Here is a 20,424-nt window from a genome sequence, read left to right on the forward strand (position 1 = left end):
AAGTACCCTGTTCAGGCCACCCGCCCGCCCCAGGGCTACATGAGGGTGCATCCCCTATGCGGTGGCCTCCTACCCCTCCGAGGGATCTGCCACAGACTCCAGGGAGTGGTAGGGGACCCAGACTCATGGTGGAGCCAACACCTTCCCAACCCTTCCCGGCACCCAGAGAGTAAAGGACTCTCCTAGTGCAGCCGGCACTGTGTGTTATGATGGAACCAGTAAAGGGTCTCTATGAGGGCAAGGCATCCATGAAGGCAAGTGAACGCCATCGGTCCCAAGAGCAAAGGCAGAGCTCTCAGTTACCTCAACCCAAGTCTCCGCATCAGCCCAGGTCCCGAGTTCGCTGCTTCATATCACCGGCACCGCACTTCTGGTTTCCGCTCTCTCAATGAGGTTTGACAGAGGGAGACACCAGTCACTGTATGGCCTGCACCGGTCATCCTCCTGGTGAGCATCTCCAGGACATAGATCACCATCACCTAGACCATGGTAAGGTTCTCTAATGTGGTGCCGATCCCGCTACTCCTAGCACTGATCCGCCTATTCAAGGCACCATTCACCCATGGCAATGGTTAGCCACCAGACTCAGGCATCAATGCCCCTCCCCCCCCCATGGTCACCAGAGGGGGATTCCTCCGGCACGGAAAGGGAGTTCAGCCCCTCTCTGAGGCAGCACTGGCACAACTGGGTTCCTGACACTGCATCCACCTCCACGATGCTGTCATGGCTGCAGGGGCAATGGCCCTATTGGAGTGCGTGGGGCATGCTGGTTATGCCCCCTTTGCACCAATCGTCAGTCACCACTTCAGAAAAGCATCAGACGCACCAGCAGCACGGGGCTTAGTGCACAAAGCTAGGATGGAAGAGCGAGCGAGTCTCCACCCCAAAACCTCCTTCCCCCACGGGGGATGACACCCCGGCCCTCCCCCGGTGATCCAATCGTCCTCATCCTCTCCAGATGAGGCTGTTGTGTGGCCATCTCATGCTAACCCACCGGATGATTTTAAGGAGCACCAGGCCCTGCTCTGAAGGATGGCCATGAATTTAGGCCTGGAGGTGGAGGAAATGGCAGAGCAATCGGACACCTTGTTTAATAGGCTCTCTGCATCAACCTCCGCACATGTCACACTTCTGGTATGTGATGGGGTCCTAAAGATTGCCAAAGCCCTCTGGCAAATCCCATTTTCAATCCCGCCCGCCTCCAAGAGAGTGGAAAAGAAGTATTTGGTTCAGGCCACGGGGTTCTAATACTTGTACACCCATCTGCCCCCGGGGTCTTCAGTCGTTTATGTGGCCAACGAGAAAGACAGACAAGGGCAATCCAGTTCTATCCCCAAAAATAAAGAGGCCAAGAGGCTGGACATTTTCAGAAGGAAAATTTATTCTACGGCCAACGTTCAGTTCAGGTTGCAAACCACCAGGCTCTTTTGGGGAGATGTAACTTTAACTTATGGGACTCCCTCCGTAAGTTCAAGGAGTCCCTGCCGCAGGACTCAGCCCAAGAATTCGAGACCCTTGTTGAGGAGAGTACTACAGTGGCAAGGTGCTCCCTCCAAATGGCATGGGATGCAGCCGATTCGGTGGCCAGGGTGGTCACTTCAGTGATGGTCATGAGGTGCTGTTCCTGGCTTCAGACCACAGGCCTGTCCCAGGAGATGCAGTCTTCAATCCAGGATCTCCGTTTGAAGTGGTTGGACTTTTTGCAGAGCAGATGGATGTGAGGCTGCATGCGTTGAAGGACATGTGGACCACCCACTGCTCGCTGCATACGCATATGCCTCAGTTGGCAAGGAAGCAGATCCGGCTGCCCCCCACCACCAAGACCTTGGCAACCTCGACAAGGACCTGCAAGGAGAAGGGATAGAGACATGAATTTTAGTAGTTGCAGCCCTTCCTCCTCCCACTCACTCGTGAAACCTGGGCCAGGGAAACATCACGAGGGACAGAAGTGCTCATTTTGAGGGTGAGCTCGAGAGTGATGCCCCAGTCACCTCCCCAGATCTGCCTCGTTCTTTCCTCAACCATCTTCATCCCCACCATTCAACCTGGTCGTTCAGGAGGTCAACAACCTCATTTAGCTGGAGGCGGTGGAGGAGGTCCCTCAGGAAATGAGGGGGAAAGGGTTCTATTCCAGCTATTTTCTAATCCCAAAATCAAAAGGAGGCCTAAGACCTATTCAGGACCTGCAGCAACTCAACAAATATCTCAAGAAGTTGAATTTCCGCATGGTCTCCCTGGCCTCCATCATTCCCTTGCTGGATCCGGGAGACTGGTCCACCGCACTCGACTTGAAAGACACTTATTTTCATATTTCCATCTTCCAAGGACACAGATGTTTCCTCTGTTTTATGGTGTGCCAGCGTCATTTCCAATTCACAGCACTGCCCTTTGGTCTCTCATCGGCCCCACGGTTATTCACAAAATGCATGGCCCTGGTAGCCACTTACCTGAGACGCCGAGGGGTCCTGGTCTATCCTTATCTTGACAATTGGCTCATCAAGGGCAGATTGCTGGATCAAATGCAGAAAAGTCTTGATCTGGTGCATTTTGCCTGTCACGTCCTGGGTCTGTTAATAAACGAAAATAAATTGACCTTCATACCAGTGCAACAGCTAGATTCATAGGGGTGATCCTCGACTCCATGTGGGTCAGGGCCTTCCTTTCCACATCACATATCTCGCCATCATATACACACAACTATGGGCAAATTGTCTTGTCCAAAGCTGGTCTGAGACGTTTAACTTCTTTAAAACTGAGGGAGGCTTTGACTGCTAATATATTGACGTGGTGCCTCTTTGTCAAGTCTCAACTAGGTCCTGCATGTCGGGTGTTCAATTGCATAGGTACATTACAACTTCTTAAGCTTCTATATGTTGTGAATATAGTGTAATACAATGGCCCTCAATAGATTGTTGGCAGCAGGCATCCAACATGGCATATTTGGAGCTAAAAGTCTGAGCCTGTATTGCCTGCGCTTAAAGACCCAGGTCTAGTAGCTCAAAGTCAGTAGCAGACTTGTAACCTTTGTTTGGTCCAGCCACTAGAATGGGAAAGAGAACCACACCGCAAGCATTAGTTTCAGTAGCATGGGACATATAATCTACCAACAATAATGCATGATCTGATATTGCTCATTAAAAGGATTTTGGACTTCCATTCTGCTCCCTTAGGGTTCTGTTTGTCCAGAAGCAATTAAAGCAGCTGCAAATGATGCCTGGACTGTATTACCAACTGTGTTTTCAACAGCATTACTTTCAACAGTTGCTGTGAAAGGAGACAGTTATGTCTCCCATTCCCAGCCTCCATGCCCAAGCTCCAGTTGTCCTTAATTTTGAAGTCTGGACTCCTTTTCACTGCTGACAGACTATGGTGGCTCCCCTGGAAGAGAGCAGGTTACTGACAACTCCTAAGCTATTGGTGATCTGGCTATTTTTCAAGAAACTGTTGCTCCAAGTCTTCCCATCTCATATCATAGAAGATTGGGGATAGAAGAGACCTCAGGAGGTCATCCCAACCCCCTGCTCAAAGCAGGACCAACACCAACTATATCATCCCAGCTAGATCTTTGTCAAGCCAGGCCTTAAAAACATCTAAGGATGGAGATTCCACCACCTCCCTAGGCAACCCATTCCAGTGCTTTACCACCCTCCTATTGAAACAGTGTTTCCTACTATCCAACCTAGACCTCCCTCACTGCAACTTGTGACCATTGCTCCTTGTTCTGTCATCTGCCAACACTGAGAACAGCTGAGCTCCATCCTCTTTGGAATTTCCCTTCAGGTAGGTGAAGGCTGCTATCAACCCTCCCCCCACACACACACACTCTTCTTCAGACTAAACAAGCCCAATTCCCTCAGCCTCTCCTCATAAGTCGTGTGTTCTAGCCCCTGATCATTTTTGTTGCCCTCCGCTAGACTCTGTCCAATTTGTCCACATCCTTTCAGTAGTGGGGGCCCAAAACTGGATGCAATACTCCCTATGTGGCCTCACCACTGCCGAATAGAGGGGAATAATCACTGCCCTCGGTCTGCTGGCAATGCTCCTACTAATGCAGCGCAATATGACATTAGCCTTCTTGGCAACAAGGGCACACTGCTGACTCATATGCAGCTTCTCATCCATTGTAATCCCTAAGTCCTTTTCTGCAGAACTGCTGCTTAGCCAGTCGGTCCCCAGCCTGTAGCGGTTCATGGGATTCTTCCGTCCTAAGTGCAGGACTCTGCACTTGTCTCTGTTGAACATCATCCGACTTCTTTTGGCCCAATCCTCCAATTTGTCTAGGTCACTCTGTTCCCTATCCCTACCCTCCAGCATATCTACCTTTCCTCCCTGCTTAGTGTCATCTGCAAACTTGCTGAGGGTGCAATCTATCCCATTGTCCAGATCATTAATAAAGTTGTTGAACAAAACCGGCCCCAGGACCGACCCGCTTGATACTGGCTGCCAACTAGACATCGAGCCATTGATCACTAACCATTGAGCCCGATGATCTAGCCAGCTTTCTATCCACTTTATAGTCCATTCATCCAATCCATACTTCTTTAAATTGCTAGCAAGAATACCGTGAGAGACCATATCAAAAACTTTGCTAAAGTCAAGATATATCATGTCCACCACTTTCCCCATATCCACAGAGCCAGTTATCTCATTATAGAAAGCAATCAGGTTGGTCAGGTATGACTTGCCCTTGGTGAATCCATGTTCACTGTTCCTGATCACCTTCCTCTCCTCCAAGTGCTTCAAAATGGTTTCCTTGAGGACTGGCTCCATGATTTTTCCAGGGTCTGAGGTGAGGCTGACCGGTATGCAGTTCCCTGGGTTCTCCTTCTTCCCTTTTTTAGAGATGGGCACTATATTTGCCTTTTTCCAATTGTCCGGGACCTCCCCCGATCACCACGAGTTTTCAAAGATAATGGCCAATGGCTCTGCTATCACATCAGCCAATTTTCTCAGCACCCTCGGATGCATTAGATCTGGATCCATGGACTTGTGCATGTCCAGCTTTTCTAAATAGTCTTTAACCTGTTCTTTCAGCAATGAGGGCTGATCACTTCCTCCCCATATTATGTTGCCCAGTACAGCAGTTTGGCAGCTGGCCTTGTCTGTGAAGACCGAGGCAAAGAAAGCATTGAGTACTTCAGCTTTTTCCACATCATCTGTCATTAGGTTGCCTCCCCCATTTATTAAGGGTCCCACACTTTCCCTGACCTTTTTCTTGTTGCTAACATACCTGTAGAAACTCCTCTTGTTACCCTTCACATCCCTTGCTAGCTGCAACTCCAGTTGTGTTTTGGCCTTCCTGATTACACCCCTGCATGCTCAAGCAATATTTTTATACTCCTCCCTAGTCATCTGACCAAGTTTCAACTTCTTGTAAGCTTCCTTTTTGTGTTTAAGCTCACTGAAGATTTCAGTGTTAAGCCAAGCTGGTCGCCAGCCATATTTGCTATTCTTTCTGCACATCGGGGTGGTTTGTTCCTGTGCCCTCAATAAGGCTTCTTTAAAATACAGCCAGCTTTCCTGAACTCCTCATATTAGTCTCCCAGGAAATCCTGCCCATCAGTTCCCTAAGGGAATCAAAGTCTGCTTTTCTGAAGTCCAGGGTCCATATTTTGCTACTCTCCTTTCTTCCTTTTGTGAGGATCCTGAACTTGACCATCTCATGGTCACTGCTGCCCAAGTTCCCACCTACTTATACTTCCCCTACCAATTCTTCCCTGTTTGTAAGTAGCAGGTCAAGAGGAGAACAGCCTCTGGTTGGTTCCTCCAGTAGTTTCACCAGGAAGTTGTCCCCAACACTCTCCAAAAACTTCCTGGATTGTCTGTGCACTGCTGTACTGCTCTCCCAGCAGATGTCAGAGTGATTGAAGTTCCCCATTAGAACCAAAACCTGTGTTCTGGAAACTTCAGCTAATTGTCCAAAGAAAGCCTCGTCTACCTCATCCTCCTGGGCCAGTGGTCTATAGCACATGCCCACTATGACATCACCCTTGTTGCTCTTGCTACTAAACTTAACCCAAAGACTGTCAACAGGCTTTTCTCCAGTTTCATACTGGAGCTCTGAGCAATCATACTGCTCTCTCCAGAAATGTCCCTTTCTGGAAGCTGGCTCCATTAGCATCTGACTTCTTCCAGTCTGTTAGATGCTGTTCATTCAGTCTTAAAGACTGGAGCTGGCTTATGTGGCATTGATTAATGACCTCATCTTGGCTATGAACATCTTGGCTATCAGTTGCCCATGCTGATTCTGTTATATTGATGGCTGTCAGCACCACAGATCATGAGCTTCTTCTAGCTCCCCGTGCTCCCTGAGGACCCTGCCCTTGGGAGTGCCACTGGTTTCAGTCTCGTCACCTTTCTCTGAAAGATGATCAGGGGGCATTTTATAATGTTAGTGTCTTCATGGAATGTAGACAGTGTTGTCTGGATGAAATAAGGACACCAGTGAAAATCAGTTAGCTCAAGCTCCATTCAGACACAATAGTGATCGTGGTTTAGACAAGGAAATGCTTCAAGGAACTGGCAGAGTAACACATCTCTCAGCTGAGGAAATCTTTCCCCTGGCTGATGCAGTTACAAAATGTTACAGTTTTGCTGAACTCAGCTTTGCTCCTGAACAAACAAATAGCAGTAGTGACCAAAACCCTTTTCTTCAACCCAAAACTTGCCAGGAGGCTGCATCCTTTTCTGTCAAACAGGGACCTAACCAGAGTGACCCAAGCCTTTATGACCTAGGAAGTTACAGATGGTGCAATATAGAGTTCTGCCCCTTGCTAAGCAGAACAGACTTATGAGAAAAAAGAAAAGGAGCACTTGTGGCACCTTAGAGACTAACAAATTTATTTGAGCATAAGCTTTTGTGAGCTACAGCTCACATCATGCCACTGCTTCATGCTCTATATTGTCTTCTTCACTAGTCCTGGGTATGTTGTCATTATTGTACATTGGCAAGATTTGAGAAGCAGTTTGAGAACTCAGGCACATCCTGACAGCAGAGATCTGGGTCTGATGTGAAACAAGTCAGAGGAAAGACTGGTTTATGGTGCGTGGGCTGCTGTGGGAGGGAGTGGTATAAAACTGCTGACTAATGAAAATGGTCTAACCATCCAAGGAAGACGAGAGGAAACGCCTTGTTAGTTCCAGAGTGCAGGGCTTGAGCAGAAAAGATCACTTCCTAACTCTGCTGGACTAATGGAAGCAACACTTTCATTAACATTTAGGTCATTTGGTGTCTATAAAAAAGGTTAGGGGCCTTTCACAATATGGGCAAATTCCGAACTGGTGTAAATAGAGCTATGGTGATTTATGCTGGCTGGGAATCTGGCCTGTAAACTGTATAACTCCTGTTACCCTGCTATAAACATCAAGATAAGAATGTACTGTACCCTTCAGGCTCCTCACAGTATTTCTTTCACAACTGCATTAGATGTATACTTTTCAATCTCCGTTTACTAAATGGGTTTATTTACTCATAGACCAGACTCAAATCAAGTTAATTTTCAGGACTCCAGTTGAATTATTACAGATTATTCTGCTATAAATGGCTAAAGGAGGGACCCTTGCCTGTGCAGTGATGTTGTCAGGGCCCTGCGGCTGTTGGCTCACTTCATGATGTATTGTACTGCTAACATTTCAGCCCTCTCAGGGGATTGCTGGTCCTACTATAAGGTCAGGAGTTAACTACTTGTATTTTAGCTGTGTACCTCTATCAATACGGCTCCTATGGAAACCTTAGCTGACGTCATTTTTGGATCTTTGCTACAGTAGCCACGCTTTAGTAAAAGTCAATAAGAACATTAGACTGTTGTCTGTATTATTACTTGCCGCTTCCTGCCAGCAATCTACCAATTCATTTGCAGAGAGTTTGGAAATCTCACTTGATTATTTATGCAGTCAATAGCAAGGCTTGTCTGCATTCATAATTGTTTGATTTTATGGCCCCTTCTTTAAACAAACATTGTCTATGGTAATGTGATGCCCTGATGGATGGGAAAGGTTTTGTCTGTGAATATCATTTAGATAATTAAAAATGACAGATGAAATCGCCTGCTGTCTTGACCTGTACTTTGTTCCCTCAGTGATGCTGAAGAGATGCTGATTGCTGTCAATCAAAACCCATTGGAGGTTTGTAAATTCTGGCTGCTGTGAACTCTGACCCTCAGTGTTGATCTGAAATAGATAATAACCTTGAAATTCTATTAGAATTTAAAAACTGTTTCACCAAAGGAGCATACCATATATTTTTTCTCTAGAACATGACTACTTAATGTCAGTGTTTACTCCACAGATCCAGAGCACAAAAATAAAAATGCAGTATTTAACAAAACTTAAGTGCAAATCAGAACTAAGATCTTATATTATAAAATAAAATTATCTCTCTTTAAATTCAGTTCTATGCCTGCATTGCTCTGTTTATAAAAAACTTGAGCTTTTTCAGTTTCATTCTGTGTTAAAGGTGTTCAAATATTACTTTGATTCTGTTCACTGATTCTGAAGCTTATTGTTATTCTTCTGCTGACTGTCCCTTCTTATGTAGTGCATTTTCTTCTATGGTTATCATTTCAGATTCTTTTTAACCACTATTATTTTCTTGAGAACCGTTAGGAATAACACCAACCAGTATAGTCAAGATGCAGAAAGTGCAAGAATACTTTTATTGCACGGAGTTCTAAACTAAAAGCCTGGGTCAAGAGATCAGATGTGTGAAGGCATTTGCCATGAGGATTGTCTGTCTTCATTACCTTGAAAGTTCAGGGATTCTCAGAAGTTGCATTGTGTTTTGTGGAGGGGTTTAGAGCATTGGTTCTCAACCTGTGGTCCGCAGACCCCTGGTGGGTCCGTGGACTATGGCTAAGGGTCCACAAAAGACTGACTGAACAGAATTAAGCTATATCTACAGACAATAGTTTTTAAGGGTTTTATGATTCATTTTAATGAAATATTATTATAGTAGATTTGCCAGATGTTGGCAGACTTAAGACTTTTACTCTGTTTTTAGACGTTTGCCTGAGTAAGAACCACCAAAGTTTACTGAAGTAATATTGAGGAAGGACCTTGGGATCTAGCCCTTTTGATCTTACAAGCAGGAAAAATAATGAGGAAACTCCAGTTCGTTCTTATGTACAACTTATTGGGATATATTTAGGGCCGTAAGAAAAGCAACTAGACATAGGTTCTAAAAAGGAAGATGACAAGGTTTCTTTCACTTTAAATGAGACATTTGTTTAGAATTTAATGAGTACTTTTAATAGGGCTAGATGCGATAGGGAGGATTGTACAAACTTGTCTTCTTCTAGTCCAAATAAAATAATTTAGCCAACGTTTTCAAAGGTAGCCTGGATTTCTGAAGGTGCAAAGAATTGCCTCCACATTTTGTGCTCTGCCTGCTGGGTATGTTCCAATTGAAGGAGGAATTTAAAAGGGAGTCTCTTCAGCATAGCAACAAGGCAGGCAGTGAGAAGCAGTCCTGCATTCGCTGGTGCACAGGCACTATGCCAGGAAGCCATTCCTAGGGGGAGATCTGCTGTCCAGAGCTGAGACTCCCTACCCTGCTGAAACCTGGGGACCAGGTGTCCAAGGACAACCACCAGCCGCAACACACCCCAAAGTGTGGGGGACAGAACAATAGGAAGAGGTCCAGGGGAGAGCGTTAAAAAGGCTGCCAATAGCGAACTCCTGCCTTTCAGGTTTCAGAGTAGCAGCCGTGTTAGTCTGTATCCATAAAAAAAAAGGAGTACTTGTGGCACCTTAGAAACTAATAAATTTGTTAGTCTCTAAGGTGTCACAAGTACTCCTTTTCTTTTTCCTGCCTTTCAGTGCTTAAGACGTCCCCTGGGCCAGAACCTGGGGGAGTGGGAGAGCCTGGATGCTCTATCCCATAGCGACTAAGTAGCGCAGACTGTAACCGCTTGGCAGGGCTGCCACCACAGACCCTTACCATTAGGCGGTGCTGCTGCTGCAGAGCATCGCTGCTAGGTGGGGAGGCCTGCCCTGCTCACCGGGTGCATAATAGCTCCCTCAAAAATGGTGCCGTCAGACATGAGACCAGCTGAAAATCTACCCATTTGTAGTTCCCTATTTTCATCCCTTTTAAAAGAATTTCTGGATGAAGTTGGTTCCTATGGAAGTGAGAGACTAAACAATTTTAGTCCCCAGCTAGAGCAGATGTGTTTTACAAGCTGACCACATGTCTCTGGTAATGCATATCAGTTTGGCGGTATGTAACATACCTCCGATGGAAGTCCCATGCCTTTCTGGAGCAGGGACTGGCAGTTATGCCAAATTGTTCAGTGTATTTATTTGGACAAATGGGAACTACAATTGATTTTCCCAATGGTTTTACAGCTTTTATTTTCTACACTGGTTACATGACCTAGGTTTATTTGGTCCACCTACCTGTTTAAACTGCTCTTCTTTTGAAGACTGTATTTTTAACTGAGTTTAAGTTTATTATTATTTATATTTTAAATGTCCTTTGTCCAAACCTCAGTATCTTAAGATAAAAAAAAAATTAAAAGAAAAAACAAACCTGTACAGGGTGGATCAGTTTCAATATGGTTTACTTTGGAAGAATCTCAGTGATGTTGCATGCTGCTTTTTGATCCATTAAAAGTTAAGTTTGGATTTATTAGAATACTTTTAGAAGAGAGATCTCGTTGCAAATTTATTTTACCATTTAGATCCTGGCTGTAATTCATAATATCTGCTTGTCAATAAATATACCCTTGGTTTAAATAAGTGCTGATTTTCTAAGATCTGTAGTAAAGGTGTAGCAGAGTAAATCTATAAAATATTGCAAGTAATTTGCCACTGAATGAATCTCATCCATTTTTTGGAAATGGGATTTTATTGCTGCTATGTCATTCCTAGACACTGTTGGCAGTTGATTTTAAGGAGATTAAACTGGTGTAAAATTATTGAATCTGATTTAAAGTGCGCAGACTGAACATCTATGAGTATAAAGTCTGATTTTTTTAATTCAAAAGGGCTCCTGAGGTTATTATTTTGCTACAATATGAAAATGAATTGTGACAATAAAGGCCCTGATTACAAGATTACCAGGCTGTCCCACTGTGACAATTAGCTCCCAATTGTTAAACCATTTATTTATTAGAAGATTAAGGGCTGGTGCTGTCTTGACTTGTAACTGGAAATGGATTATTACCGAGGTTGGTTGTGAACACACAGGAGCCATGATAAAGTGTTTTATTGGCCAAGAATAACCACACATTTCAAGATTATTTAATGTAGTCATCTCTGGTAGTCTCCAAGGGAGTTACTCAAAGATAGCTATAATGGGTAGCTATCATGAAGACACTAACACAAATGTTTTTTCAATGTTCACAAACTTTTAAAATAAGTAGATTCTAATGGACTGTTACATGATGGGCAGAATGAGTCAATGAAGTGTTTCAGGAGTTAAAAATTTACTTGCTGCCTCTTATATGGCATCCAATACATAAAACAAGTGAAGGGTAATGGTACTGCTAGTATGAAGTACACATATCTGTCTAGATATGCACAATAGGGAAGGTCATTCTGTTCATGGATCTCCCCATATTTGCCCAGAAGGAGATTCAGACACACTCATGGCATCCTCACCCCTCTCTTCCCACTTGACCTCATGAAGGCCTATCTATGCAGTGCAGGGTCTGTACTGACACAGAGGATGAAGACTGAGTTAATCATGGAGAAGAGTGGGCAATCTGGATGCACGGCTAGGAATGATGCATGTTGTTCCTTTTTCAGTTTGCAGAAATTAGTCAGGAAAGATAATATAGCTTTATTTTACATGCAGAGCTCCCCAGAGTCAGCCATAGCCACAGGCAGTTGCTGTTAGCATGGCTCCAGTTGAGGTGGATTCAGGAGGAGATGGTTGCTGGGAGCCAAAGCTGGTACCGAGGCATGTGCTCTCCTGTAGCTCCCTGAGATCCACTGTGTGCCTTGTTTCTGAACCCACAGTCCAGGTCGACTCCTCCTGTGTCTGACCAGGAGTTGGGAGGATTTGGGGGGAACCCAGGCCCACCCTCTACTCCGGGTTCCAGCCCAGGGCCCTGTGGAATGCAGCTGTCTAGAGTGCCTCCTGGAACAGCTGTGTGACAGCTACAACTCCCTGGGCTACTTCCCCATGGCCTCCTCCCAACACCTTCTTTATCCTCACCATAGGACCTTCCTCCTGGTGTCTGATAATGCTTGTACCCCTCAGTCCTCCAACAGTCTGCGTTCTCACTCTCAGCTCCTAGTGCCTCTTGCTTCCAGCTCCTTACATTCACACCACAAACTGAAGTGAGCTCCTTTTTAAAACCCAGGTGCCCTGATTAGCCTTCCTTAATTGATTCTAGCAGCTTCTTGATTGGCTTCAGGTGTTCTAATCAGCCTGTCTTAATTGTCTCCAGAAGGTTCCTGATTGTTTTGGAACCTTCCCTGTTACCTTATCCAGGGAAAAGGGACCTACTTAGCCTGGGGCTAATATATCTGCCATCTATTACTCTCCTATAGCCATCTGGCCCGACCCTGACACAACACACACATATATATATCCTACAAAAATCCACACAATGACTAAGACTGTAGTCATACTCATATCCTCAACGATATTATAGGATCTGTTGAATCTCTCAACAGCTGATCACCAATAGAGGAATGGTTCCTGCTGGGTTTCCTGTGGGTCTTTCCTTGGGGTCTTCCCAGTTTTACACAGGGAAACTCCTTTATATTGTTGTGCTGACCACACCTAACATATGCATGAGGGTTTCAACCCTCTGTTCCTTATTTGTTCTTCCACACCCAATGAATATTGGGATACCACATTTTTCATAGGTATTTCTTCGTTCCTTATATTCTCATTAGCATCTACATACAACATGTACCCTGCGGTCAGGACAGGACATTTCATAATGTCAAGTGTCTCATGATCTTGGACAGTCCATTGTGGTTTATTGCAATCTAGTTTTCCGTAACATCATCTTTGGCACATCTTTTACAGCAATCTTGTGACCTTACTGGCATAGGGTTTTCTCCTAGTTCACCCACTCATATCAAGTGTTCTTAAGCCTGTGTCCTAGTATGGCTAAGCTAAAATCTGGATAACAGGAAAGATAATAAGCTGTACTCAGCCAAGCAGGTACTGGATTTTTTTTTTGGTAAACTCATTTTAGTTTCATAACTAACTCATATTTTTATGAGTCTCAAGTCATAATAATCTTATGCCAATACAGTATGTGCTATGATTCCACATTGCACATTTTCTGGTCCTTTTTTTTTTAACCTAACTACGTGAAGAAACAAGAGAGTGGTGTCCACTGGCTTGAGTATGGGATTGTCAGTGTTTCTGGGTTCAGTCAGGTCCAACATAATGTATTTGAGACAATAGAGCAGTGAAATACTGTATCGTGGAATATGATGTTTTCCTTGTTTTCAAAATGGAGATGAATTTTAGATATTCATCTTTATATTTTAGGTGATTTTCGACATTGTTTAAATTACCATTGGGGTCATTTAAGAATTCTGCTCTGAGGCAAATTCTAAGACCACTCTGTAGTGCAGGGCCAGCTGGAGCACTGCAGTTGCAGAGCAAAACAGGAATCCTGAAGAGGCCCCTTATGCGGCTGTGGACAGGCTGCATAAAAGGCATTCCTGCACTCCCAGCAGAGGTCCTCCAGTGGGTACGTCAACTCATCTAGATATTTGCCTTGTTTTACAACAGGCTACATAAAAAGCACTAGTGAAGTCCGTACAAACTAATATTTCATACAGACAAAGATGTGTTTATACTGCTCTATATACTGTACACTGAAATGTGTATTTATACTCCAATTGATTTATTTTATAATTGTATGGTAAAATGAGAAAGTAAGCAATTATTCAGTAATATTGTGCTGTGACACTTGTGTATGTTTACATCTGATTATGTAAGGAAGTAGTTTTTCAGTGAGGTGTAACTTGCGGGTATGCAAGACAAACCATACTCTAGAAAGGGGTACAGTAGTCTGGAAAGGTTGAGAGCTAGTTCCTTAGAACTCAGCTCTGCTAAACACACATAACTTAGATATATTTATAATAAAAACAAGAATACATTTATTATCAAAGGACAGAGATTCATGTGACAATGAGTAAGAATACTGGAAACAAATGGTTACATATAAAACAAAATCACAGCACTCTTTCTAGAGACTAAACTTAACTAACAAGTTATCCTCCTGTCTATAAAAAGAAAAGGAGTACTTGTGGCACCTTAGAGACTAACAAATTTATTAGAGCATAAGCTTTCGTGAGCTACAGCTCACTTCATCGGATGCATTTGGATTTGCAAATGCATCCGATGAAGTGAGCTGTAGCTCACGAAAGCTTATGCTCTAATAAATTTGTTAGTCTCTAAGGTGCCACAAGTCCTCCTGTCTATGGAAGCTTATCTGACCAAAAGTTCTCTTCAGCATTTTCAACCAAGTCTGGTTGAGACCCGTCTTTCATGAAGCAGAATATACCAGAACAACGTTTTCATGTGCATCTAAGCATAGAACGCCCCACCCCACCACCACACAGCCACTGTTTACTTCTTCCTTTCACTTTTCTCTCTTTGAGGTCTTTGCAGTCCTTCATTAGCACTTGATTTGGACTAGTGAGAGGAGGCCCAATTGTGAACCACGCGGTACTTCATTTACATGTAAACAGATAAAAATTTCTCTGGTGTGCTTTGCTGGCACTGTGTAGACAAGCCCTCAAGTTGATTAGTATCTTATGCCTCTGGAGTGATTTCTTTCTTTAAACAAAAAAACCTATAGAAAATTGCATAGCTCTAATGGTGTCTTTTTTTCTCCTTCCTATGGATAGACATGCTTCCCATCACTAGAAGAGATGCTCCTACATGATATTACAGAATCGAATTAGATTTCATAAGTATTGCAGATATCAAAAAGCTAACTCACACTGCTTTGTTAGTAAAATGTTAGAAATTTAACATGCTCTGCTGAGACCACTTGTTACATGGTGTTTTAGACATTTTAAATGTTGTTTAAAAAGAAACCTAATGTATGATGCTATTTTTTCTGTTGATAGTCTGCAAGTTATATTGCCATAAACTACCATTTTTTAAAAAGAAAATACACCTTGCTATTGAAACAAATGGTGAATAAAAGGAGAATAAAGCACCATTGTTTCTTTTTAAAAGCATTGTTATGGATATACAGAGAGTATTGGGAATGATATTAAGTTAAATATGCATTATATATATGTGTGTGTGTGTGTCTGTCTGTCTTTGTATGTATGTATAGATGTAATATATATACATATGTAAAAAACAAACAAAAACATTACAGCCTTTTGAGTTAGGTGATGAATGCCTGAAAAGAATATGTTTAGGCAATATTTTAGAATATTTTAATGTGCTATTTTTGTATACAACCAAAAAAGGATAAATGCATACACAAGTAGTATATGAAATACCATTTTGATTTCTTTATTTGGGAGCATTTGGCACCTTACCTGAAAGTTGTACTGTTTAAAAGTATGTATAGATAACTTGGAATTCTTTAATTTGCAGATGAAATATTTTTTTTCTTTTTTTAACTCCATGAAATAGCATTGTCATTATTATTGTAGTTAATACTGTTTATACTTCAGGCACTGACAGCATGCTCAGCATTGGGTATAGCAAATTCAAGGAAACACAATACAGTATCTGCTCTTGAGAACAGAATGTGTTTTTTCCTAAATGAAGAATTTAAAATACTGTACAATATCTGAGATATGGACCTCACTGGTTGAAGCTGAATGGACATAATGTGAATTATTTCATAACTTAGCCTTGGAAAATACAGCAGCACAATACGTCATTGATACAAGAAAGATAGAGGTAGAAAATGTTTAGTGAGAGTATTCCACTTAGACTAGAAGGATCACCTGCTGCTATTATCCAATTACTGATAAAATGATAAATAGTTTATGTCAGTCATGCAGCTTGCATAAAGCTACATAGTTTGCCTGTAGACTTGGCCATTTTTAAATTTTATTTTTTGAGAACTACATATTTTATATTCAATTTCTTTGTTAAACAACACTTTTAAAATTGTAGGTTCATAAATGGACACAACACTGTTTTATCTTTGTTTATTTTATCCGATATTCTTGCAAATGCAGCTTCTCATGTCCCACCCAGAAATCAGCGTGTTAAAACATTAACAATTGTTTGTGAATAATAGTGGGGAATCTGCATGGTCTGCTCAGCGCCAGTCTCTTTCCTACTAAGCTGTTATGCTTCCTCTTGAAATCAATGACTTTAACACTGGCATCTACCCACACCCTCCTAGGTCCCAATTTAATTAAGATGGAACCAGTAATAAGGCTAAAACTTGGTTTACATGACATGAAATTAATACCTTAAATAACATTAATCATACTCCTTACAGTGTTTACACAAAATAATAATAATGACCTTAATCAGTGGACAGACAACTCCAATTGGGAAAATTGTTCCCCTTTGACTGGGAATAACACCTCTCTTCAGTTCATTTTTAGACATGGCAGGCACACTGATTAGATCTGGTTGAAAAAAATGCAAACCTTTTAAAAAAAAATCTTGAAAAAATTGTCCCTGTATTTCATAGAAAGAAAATCAGAAATTTGTGACCAGCTCTAACACTGATCTCTTGAAATGGGGAAGCTATTTCATGTCAGCTGAATGGTATTAAATGGTCCCAGAGCTAGATTTTAGAACATGTATACTCTGGAGCCTGATCTGGCACTACTGTGTCACACTTGATGTCCGGAAAGGAACAATAAGACCAGTACTTCCACAGAGGGGCTGACTGGATTGCCTGCAGGAATTGCTTTCCGTGACGGATGCCTCCAGCTGCCTTTTATAGAGGGAGCTAGTAGTGATCTTTATATTTAGGGAGCTTTTCACTTTCCATTGTAAAAGATTCTTCAGACCTTTTTTTTTTTTTAAAGAACCTCTACAACTTCCATTGTTTGCAAAAGGACTTGAAAATTCTGCAGAGAAAAGGCCCTGGGGCAAAACAAGTGCCTTTTATTTGGCCCATGAAATTCTGTTCAAGTTTGGATGAGATTATAAAATTTTGAAAAATTATCAACTTCCTTCTGTGGCATGCATTGTCAGCAAAAATGTTGGCAAGCTGCCAAAACAATAACTGAACTTGACTATTCTAACAAGAGCTAGTCAGGGGAAAATATATTTTTCACAAACTATTTATTCTCCATCCTTTTTGGAGCAGGGGGATGGAGGCAGAAAATTTCAAAACTTGGAAATTTTCAACCAATTCTAATTCTAGTCTAAAGCCAGGCCATATCACCACTAAAGCAGCAGCAGAACTGCACACTACACTGGGAACTCGGGGAGAAAACAATCTTTCAGGAGTGGAGAAGAGAGAGTGCCAAGTTCTGGCCAACATCTCCTTACCCCACACCTTTTTGACCCAGCACATGGGCCCAGCAGCCCATATTCCCTCCCCCAAGAAAAATAGCCTCTTCTCAGCCTGCTGTTGGCTATTGTAATTAGTCCTTTTGCTCAAGCTGTGCTCCGGTGCTGAAGAGTCTAGGTTTAAACCCTTCTGATGAAGTATTTATGATTGAGGTGTTTCTAAGTTGCTCATAATAGAATTTGGTTTTACCTTTTTTCTTAAAAAAAACCCAAAACCCAGAACATCTATGTAGTGCTAAAAACTCTGTTCAAAGAATGCTGTTTAGGTTATTAGAGAGACAGGGTGAGTCAGGTAATATCTTCTATTGGACTAACTTCTATTGGTGAAAAGCGAGAAGATTTTGAGCCAGACCTGAAGAGGATCTCTGTGTAGCTCAAAAGCTTCTCTTTTGCCAACAAATGTTGGTTTAGTAGAAGATATTACCTCACCTTATCTCTCTAATATCTTGGGACCAACACAGCTACAACAGTATTGCACACATGTATCAATCACTAGAAACTTAGGAATTTCCAGATTTATGATTGCATGTGCAATTCAGTTTATCCAACTTGTGTGTGTACTTTATGATACAGTCTAATTACATGATCAAATGTTATTTTTTTCACCAGACCCCAGTCTTGTTCAGTGCATAGCATGGGCCATGCTCTGGAGATTAATCATAGTTGTGTAAAGGTATGAGGGTGCGTCACAGACTTTGCTGAGCTCCCCTTCCTTGATGCTCCCCAGACTGCTATGTGGGGATCCGAATGCTGAATCCCATGTGCCGTTAGCTTGCTGGGGCAGGGCAGAGTTCAGGCAATGTCCCTTGTTTTGGGCCTCCAGGTGCAGACTTCCTGTCTGACACATCTCTTGGCAGTGGGGACACTGTGACCTAATTCCTTAGGCCCCAAAACTAGTGCCATATCCCCCAAATCTCCCCAGCAGCCCTTGCATGTTCCCCAAAACCCCATCAAAGGTTTCTGGTTTATAGTTTACCAGTGGGCGGCAGGTATCGAAAACATGGGAGGCTAAGCCTGCCCTAAATCAGGTCATGGCCTCACCCACACTCTGCCCCAAGGCCCTGCCCTCACTCCCCCTCTCTCCAGAAGCCAGTTGGGACTCAGCTCCAGCTGGTGACCTGGAGCTTGGGGCTTGGGCCGGGGGAGGTTGGGGGGAAGAGGTTGAGGCTCCGGCCACGATGGGGGTGTGAGTGTGCTTGGGGCTCAGGGGCAGGGCCTTGAGTGGAATGGGCAGGTCTGGGTGCTAGCCTCCCCAGGTAGTTTACCTGCCACCCATGAGTTTACCTCTTCAGAAGTACATGATAGTGAGAGCCAGCAGATACACAGACAGTAATCCTGATTGGGGGTGATAGATTCTGAAATTCTGTATATAATATAAGTAATGAAATTTAGTAACTAGGGTAGAATTGATTGATTTCTGTTCATTGGTGGTTGACAAAATCCTGACAAGCAGGTCACTCCTGAGTGAGAGGAGGGGACAAGGAGCTTGTTTCAGACTAGATCCAGCAGGAAAATTAGAAAAATATAGCAGAAAGAGGATCATAGAGAACTTTCCTATGCATTACTTGGAATATGCATTAAGAATTATATTACCATCACCTCCTTCCACACACTGAGCTGATGAGCAAACAAGCCCCCATTCTTTCCCATTATAAAGCTCTTCGTTATAGTTAGATTTCAGTTGACATGAACTAAAAACCACAGTGCTTTATCCCCTGTAATAACCCAAGTGCCAAAAGCAGGACTAATAATGCTGTCTGGTCATGCTTCATCAAAGAATCGTAATTTTACAAATCCAATCTAAGGTATTTTGGGTAAAACTGGACGCTACCCAGATAGAATAAAACAGCGTGCCTTGTCACAATAATATCCAGATGAAGAGCCACAGTCCCCTTTGAACTTGATATAAATCCATATTGAGCACTGACCTATTTCCTGCTGCTTTTCGTGCTTTCATTCACTGTGTGTATCTTCACACTGGTTGGGGTACACGGTTGGAGCAGAGCAGGGATGCCTTGTTAAACGTGGATGAGAGCAGTTACAAAATTTGTCAACACAAAGTATACAAAATTTTAGCTGATGATCAGAACTTGTTACTACCCTGGGATGCCACCAGCATCCCACCGTATCCGTTTCAAGGTGTATTTGGAAGGAGCAAGAATACTGCCAGAACTATAGGCTGTATTAGCAACGATTTATGCAGGAGACTACATGGGATGGTTTCAATTCCTCTTAGAAAGCTGACTGTGTTGGTTGTGTCACATGGACACCTATCTGATGTTTATTATATTAACCTTGTGCCTATCACTTGGATATCTAGGCACCAGGTATTTGACATTTTGATACAATGGTTCTTTTCTGAGCAAAAGGTTTGAGTTGCTTACCTGATTCTTAAAGTACTGAACATTTCACACACAAAAACTGATTTAAAAATTAGCTATTTCGAAATTAAACACTTTCACACACTTTGTCTAGAGTAATTTCTGAGTTCCTTATGCTATATGAGCCTTTTTTATTATTATTATTCAATCCAGTGACTTTTGCACCATGAAGAGAAGCATAACACACTGTGGTCGTTTATTTTATTTTATATCATGGAAATCTGACAATTTGGGAGCTATAAGCATATAGAACAAGCCAGCCTCATAGAACAATAATGGAAACCAGATAGCAAGTTGCATCTGTATTGGTCACTTTTCTTCAGTTTACATCGTTTTTGTTGCTGTGTACTGCTGGCCACAAGCTTCCTTAAATTTCCTTAATATCAGAAGCTCCAAAGAGCTACCAGTGTTGGATACAGACTTCAAAAGCCAGAATGCTGTAGCCAAAACATCGAAAGTGAAAGTGAGCATCAGTAATTTGATTACAAACCCTGAGCACATACCTGGCCCTGAAAGTTATATTGAGGATCAAATACCTCAGGACAATACCTCTTTATAATTTAATCACTGTTCCTCAATCTGCTGTCTGCCTGTTAATTGCTGAACATC

The 20,424-nt window shown here is 42.7% G+C and overlaps 1 protein-coding gene across 1 annotated transcript in view; it reads left to right on the plus strand.

Annotated features, from left to right (window-relative positions):
* The window catches only part of NPAS3 (neuronal PAS domain protein 3), an 888,972-nt gene that overhangs the window by 469,767 nt on the left and 398,781 nt on the right, over nt 1–20,424 (plus strand).

This window comes from Dermochelys coriacea, chromosome 6 (genome assembly GCF_009764565.3).
Source record: "Dermochelys coriacea isolate rDerCor1 chromosome 6, rDerCor1.pri.v4, whole genome shotgun sequence".
NCBI lineage: Eukaryota > Metazoa > Chordata > Testudines > Dermochelyidae > Dermochelys > Dermochelys coriacea.